General features: G+C 37.3%; 1 long non-coding RNA gene across 1 annotated transcript; it reads left to right on the forward strand.

Moving 5' to 3' along the window:
- Nucleotides 1-583: 583 nt before the first annotated feature.
- Nucleotides 584-1,903, forward strand: LOC129019097 (uncharacterized). Its single transcript, XR_008495516.1, has 3 exons — nt 584-628; nt 1,183-1,412; nt 1,499-1,903. It is a non-coding gene; the product is annotated as an uncharacterized LOC129019097 (long non-coding RNA).
- The last annotated feature ends 5,143 nt before the right edge of the window (nt 1,904-7,046 follow it).

Consider the following 7,046-nt stretch of genomic DNA (forward strand, 5'->3'; position numbering starts at 1 on the left):
TATTTACTAAATCTTAGTCACCATAGTAGGTGTTGTAGACACCCCCCTCAAAAAAAAAGGCAATTAAGATATGGTGGAAGGTCTTTTCAGGCAGAGAAAACCATCATTATGAATCATTGAAGAGAAAAAAAAAAAACACAAGGCTCAAATACACTATCCACTTTATGAACATACGGATTGCAAATTTTGTTTTGTATTGTTTTGTTTTGCTATTTGTAGGAGCATTCTGACCAAACTGCCATGGGCCCTTTGGAAAGGGAAAACGAGAAAGCAGGATGTCTATTTCCTTGATGTAAAGAGTGAGCTCATCTTCCAGGATACAGCTATACTAGTCTTTTGCCATCCTGGTATTATTCAGCTTTCTTAATTCTCTCCATTCTCAGCATAACAGTAAGCCAACCTTCTCTCATTAATAAGAGAAGGCAAGTATCAATGTTAAAAAATATAGATAAGCCTTATTAATTTGGGGAAAAATAAAAAAAAGAAAATTAAGGTGACTTTTTATAAACTCAATTTTTAATGGAGCTTTATGACTTTAAAGTACCTCCCAGTAAAAGTAACTTATTCTTTGCTTTCGCCTACAGCTACCACCGATGCTCCTCATAACTTCTTCTCACCAAATTAGGAAGTAAGTTCATTTCAGGAATTTTTCTTTTTGTTATTTTATTGTTTTTGTTTGTTTGTTCTGGGTAAAAGAGTGACATGACCTAGGGTATTCTTCGGAAAGATGACTCTGGAAATGAAGAGAAGAAACTGATGGCAGTGAAACTCTTACGTAATTAGATATTTAGGCAATCTGAGCAAGGTAAGTGATTATAGCCTGATCAAATAGGAGCAAATATAGTACACATCATAGGTGAAAAATCATCGGAACCACATTTGATTTATCCTGTTGCATTTTCTAAAGTACCCAGAAAAGACACGCCCCAATACATAGAAATGTTACTAACACAGGCTGGTTGAGTAAATGAATGCACACCCATGAGAAGAAAAATGCTTGCATACATGACTGAATGAGTCAAAATGCATAGGATATGGGGGATGAGCAGCAGTGAGACAATGATAAAACCAGTTTTAAGACTGAGTGGCTGTCAGTGTTAGAAGAAGTCACACATCAGAGAAACTATACATTCATTATTAAGACCTGTTCTCATCAATTTTACAATTTGTTGATCATCCTAGATATGATATCCAATTCTGGGCACTCAAGACCATAGTGCATAAAGAGGCTGCTGCATAGATGAGGTACCTGAAGGATGTATGTAGCTAAATCTGGCAATGTATAGGCAAAATCATGAGATTTCCTGGGGAAAGAATGAAGAGAGAAGACACGAGTGAAAGGAAGGAAACGGAAGTAAGAGGATGGGAAGGAATGGAAGGGGCAGAAACTGGAAGAACAATGTCTGTGATGGGTAAGAGTTATATGACTAGTGACAATGTTGGACATCGTCAAAAAGTTTCTTTTCTAACACATCTTAATTATTTTTTAAAATCCCAGGATTTTGGGAGGCCAAGGCAGGAGGATCACTTAAGTCCAGGAGTTGGAGACCAGCCTGGACAACACAGGGAGGCCCCATCTCTACAACAACAACAAAAACCTAGCCAGGCACAAGTTGTGGTTCCAGCTACTCAGAAGGATTCCGCGAGCCTGGCAGATGGAGGCTGCAGTGAACCTTGATTGCAACACGGCACTTCAGCCTGCGGGACAGAGCAAGATCTCATCACACACACACACACACACACAAACACACACATACACACACAAATAATAAATATTTTTAAAAATAAAAGACTGTTTCTCCAATGTGAAACTACAAAATTGGAATGCTTTTCCTTCTTTTCTCCTAAGAAACATCTCTCATTCTCTTGCTTTGAATAAATAAAATAGAAATGTTTGAACTAATGAGAAGATGATTGATCATTTTAAAGGCAAATTAATGAAATTTAAATTATCAGGTAGAATGACTTTTAAAAAGTAACATCAACCAAAAATGATCTAGTCCTCAAAATTATTGAGCTGTTATAGCATATGCCCTTCTTTTACAGCAAGTTTTTTAAAACTTATTTTTAACTTTTAAGTTCAAGAGTACATGTGCAGGTTTGTTACATAGGTAAACTTGTGTCATGAGAGTTTGCTGTACACATTGTTTTATCGCCCAGGTATTAAGCCTAGTACCCATTAGTTATTGTTCCTGATCCTCTCCCTCCTCCCAATCTCCGCCCTCCAAAAGGCTCCAGTGTGTGTTGTCACACTTTATGTGTCCATGTGTTCTCATCGGTTAGCTCCCACTTATAAGTGAGAGCATGCAGTATGTGCTTTTTTTTCTGTGTTAGATTGCTAAGGATAATGGCATCCAGCTCCATCCATGTCCCTGCAAAAGACATGCTCTTGTTCTTATTTATGGTTATGTAGTATTTATTCCATAGTGTATATATACCCCATTTTCTTTATCCAGTCTATCATTTATGAACATTTAGGTTGATTCCATATCTTTGCTATTGTGAACAGTGCTGCAATGAACATACATGTGCATGTGTTTTTAAAATAGAATAATTTATATTCCTTTGGGTGTATACCCAGTAATGTGATTGCTGGGTCAAATAGTATTTCTGTCTTTAGGTCTTTGAGGTATCATCACACTGTCTCACACAATGGGTAGACACGGGCAAAGATTTTATGAAGAAGATGCCAAAAGCAACTGCAACAAAAATTGACAAATGGGACCTAATTAAAGAGCTTCTGACAGCAGAAGAAACTATCAACAGTGTGAACAGACAACCTACAGAATAGAAGAAAAGTTTTGCAAACTGTGTATCTGATAAAGGTCTAATATCCAAACTCTATAAGGAACTTAAATGTACAAGAAATAAACAACCCCATTAAATAGTGGGTAAAGGACATGAACAGACACTTTTCAAAAGAAAACGTACGTGCGGCCAACAATTTTATATAAAAAAAAGCTCAACATCACTGATCATAGAGAAATGCAAATCAAAACCACAATGAGATACCATCTCACACCAGTCAGAATGGCTATTAAAAAGTCAAAAAATTACAGATGTTGGCAAGGTTGTGGAGAAAAGGGAACACTTATATATTGTTGGTAGGTGTATAAATTAGTTCATAACTTACTTTCATATACATTATATTAAAATTTGAAACCTAAGCTATTATTTGGCAATATAAATCTTAGATCTCTCTAAAAGTCTAAGCCACATTATTTCTTTTAACAGAAGGGTAAAATATTATAAATTTATTTTGGTTTAGGAAATTATTTCATTTAAGGTATTCAAGATTTTATAAATTATTACATAATGAAGAGAGAATGTTTCATAATAAGATACATTATTTTCATATTGTTTTCATATATTATGTATATACATAAAGATCAGCCGTTAAAAATATAAAGTAAACAGAATGGGGAGTGGATCTTCAAGGAACTTATATATTAAAAGATAAAACCATTTGGGAAATGCTGTGTCCTCGTTAGTAAAGGCCAGCCATTATCACATCATGGTGCACACATACATGAAATAATAAATACCCGTGGGAGACCAGATCCTAGTTACCACCAAGGTAGATGATAGGAAAGTGCTTTATGTTTTTAAAAGTAGCTCAGGCACTGGCTCTTCTATCTGATCCAATCTCCCTGCAATCCTGAGCTCTGCTTGGTCACTACTGCTCTTCTGCATTTTATGCTTCCATATCAAAATGTTCATTCTTTATTATAATCAAGGAATTAACTTCACGGATTAGACTGTCTACAGAGTGTCTAATCCAGGGATATGCATAGTGTGTACCTAATTTAAAAGGAAGAAATATAATGTGAAGCTCTAGTGTCTCATTCTATGAACAAACAAAACACAGCTAAATAATGATCTTAGAATATTAGAGGAAAAGATTTGAGAGATTAGATAATGAATACTTACCTCCCCACCTCTGCCAACATATTTTGTAGCTGAGGTCTCAAAATGCAAATAGGCTTGCTAAAGCCACCAAGCTAGATAATGGCAAAACCAGCTCAGCATGCTTTTGGGGGGGGGGGTGTGTGTGTGTGTGTGTGTGTGTTCAGGGGCGGGCATATTTTAGGTTTGGTGAAATATGTAAGGGAAGGGAATGAAGATGTACAAGCTACAGAGCACAACTTTCAAATTATAAAAATAAAGGAAATCCAAATACTCATTTTCTCAATGCTTTAAGTCTTTTGATCTTAAGCTCACTACTATTTAAACTGAATTCCAATCCTCAGTGTGTAAAAATGTAATCAAAGCAGTATGCATTTCTGTGAGATTTATAGTCCTGTTCCACCATTAGAATCCTAAACTGTGTAGAAAAAAAGCATAGTGGAAAAACCCATATATTTTTTTTGAAAGAAACAGACCAAAGAAAGGATAAACTCTGTACTTTGTTCACTTGCTTATCTCACATGTGTTTTATGCTTTTTTTCTCTTTTTTTTTTTGGTGTGGGAATACTCAGCAGATAGAATCAGTATCCCTGTGACACATTGTGAATTTGCATACTGAGGAAGGAGATTTGGAACTGGAGACAAGCCATAGGGACAAACAAGCCATTAGAGTGCCGGGATCCCATTTTCAGGTAAAGGACCGTGCTAATGAAGAGAACTACATGGGACGCCAACAATAACTTAAATAGAATCTTCCAAAAATCCAATCTAAATTTAACTTCTATATAAAGCCTTCTTCAAAATTTTCCATAACCTATTAAAACATCTTAATGAATATCATATTGAGATGAAAGGAGGTCATTATACTGTGTGGAAAATTTGCATTAATAGTAAAAAAGGTATTGGTCTCTTACTCCTTAGTAACTGTGAGTGATTTCTTATAATTTTTTTCCCAGTTTTAAGGTGACCTTGTTCTTTTTCTTCCTAATTTATAGTCCCAAGAGGAGGATAGTCCAAAAAATGGTTATAAAAAATGCTAGTTTTATCAATGTGCTTATTGTTGAACTAACACTCAAAAGGAGACAAACTCCTTTTACTCTGTAGACTGTTCTAAATGGGGTGATATTGACTTTGGGGGATTACCCTGTTTCAACAAAAACTATAACCATTATGTGTGACATTTGTGGAGTGCTTACAGTGTGCCAGGCTCTGTTCTAACTGCTGTGCATAAATTAACCCACTTATAACTTATAACAACCCTGAGGTCAATGCTAGTATTGTCCCCATGCTACATGTATTGGTCCGTTCTCATGCTGCTATGAAAAAATACCTGAGACTGGGTAATTTATAAAGAAGAGAGGTTTAATTGATTCCTAAGGCTGGGGAGGCCTTAGGAAACTTACAATCATGGTGGAAGGCACTACATCACAGGGCAGCAGAAGAGAGAATGAATGCCAGCAGGGGAAATGCCAGATGCTTATAAAACCATCAGATCTCATGAGAACTCCCTCACTATCATGAGAACGGCATGGGGGAAGCCATCACCATGATCCAATTACCTCCCAGCGGGTCCCTCAAACAACATGTGGGAATTACAGAGATTACAATTCAACATGAGATTTGGGTGAGGACACAGTCAAACCATATCACTACACATGAGGAAATTGGGGCAGAGGGAGATCAAATAACTTGTTCATGGTCACGTGACTACTGTCTGGTAAAGCAGGATTAAAATTGAGGCAGTTTGACTGTTTTCATAAGAACAAGCTATAATTTAGCTTCTCTTATTGAACAAAATGTAGGTCCCATTGTCCAAGTTGCCATTTGCTCCCAGGTAACCATGAGACATCTGTGAAGAATTTAGCAGCTCAATGGAGTTTATGAATTCTCAAGTACTGAATATTAGAGTTTAAATGTACTCTAGGAATAAGTTTGAAGGCCTCATTTTGTAGCTGAAGATTCTGAGAACAGTTAAGAAGTTAACATATAAAAGAACTAAAAGTAACATGGAGAACTAGAAGTTGTACTCAAGTCATCTAAATGCTTTTAATCATTTTCCTTTTAGCATGTGTTGAAGCTTAGAATACTACAAGAGAAGGCTGTAAGCATTCATTTGTTATCACGTTTCGAAAACTCACTTTTACTGATACAAATAATTTCAATAAATGTAAAGCACTGTACACCAGGCAATAGGTTATTTTTATATACAATGACTAACTTATTATAATTTTTAATCATTTTACAGGTGACATAGCTACAACACAAATATTACAGAATGGTTTCTGATCTTGCTTAATTCAGAGACTGGCTTTTCCACTTCTTAGCAACCTGCTGTAATGGATGCTGCACTATCCACTGAGATCCCCCTTCTGCTTCTAGCTTTTCCCTCTGAGAGCTGCCTAAGCTAAATGGAGCTTTTTTTTTTTGAGACAGAGTCTTGCTCCATTGCCCAGGCTGGAGTACAGTGGCCCGATCTCGGCTCACTGCAAGCTCCGCCTCCCGGGCTCACACCATTCTCCTGCCTCAGCCTCCTGAGTAGCTGGGACTACAGGCACCTGCCACCACGCACGGCTAATTTTTTGTATTTTTAGTAGAGACAGGGTTTCACCGTGTTAGCCAGGATGGTCTCGATCTCCTGACCTCGTGATCTGCCCGCCTCAGCCTCCCAAAGTGTTGGGATTACAGGTGTGAGCCACTGCACCCAGCACTAAATGGAGCTTTTACATCCAAGGCCATGTCCCCTTCCCAAGAGCAGCTCCTATTCAATGGATATACGGGCCAGTTTTCAAGGGTTATCTCAGTCTTCAGGAACTCAGTGTGATGGTGGGGTTGGCAGAAGCCATACAGTGACTACACGACCGTCCAACTTCTCGCTTGCTTATCTTGCTTCTTTTACTTTCCTTCACAGGTATTAATCCCAGAAGCCTTCCCCAGCAAACATCCTGCAGGCTCATCTCTACCTCAGGGTCTGCTTTCGTTGAAACTGGACATGTGACATTTAACTATGTGTTTCTTGAAATTAAGGAATCCTTACCAAGCTCTAAGGATAGATCTATTCATAGGTGCAGTGACCATAAATACAAATGCATATAAATGTGTATTTATAAATACAGATATAAATAAATATCTCTCTCTGCTCA

Source organism: Pongo pygmaeus, chromosome 17 (genome assembly GCF_028885625.2).
Source record: "Pongo pygmaeus isolate AG05252 chromosome 17, NHGRI_mPonPyg2-v2.0_pri, whole genome shotgun sequence".
Taxonomy (NCBI): domain Eukaryota; kingdom Metazoa; phylum Chordata; class Mammalia; order Primates; family Hominidae; genus Pongo; species Pongo pygmaeus.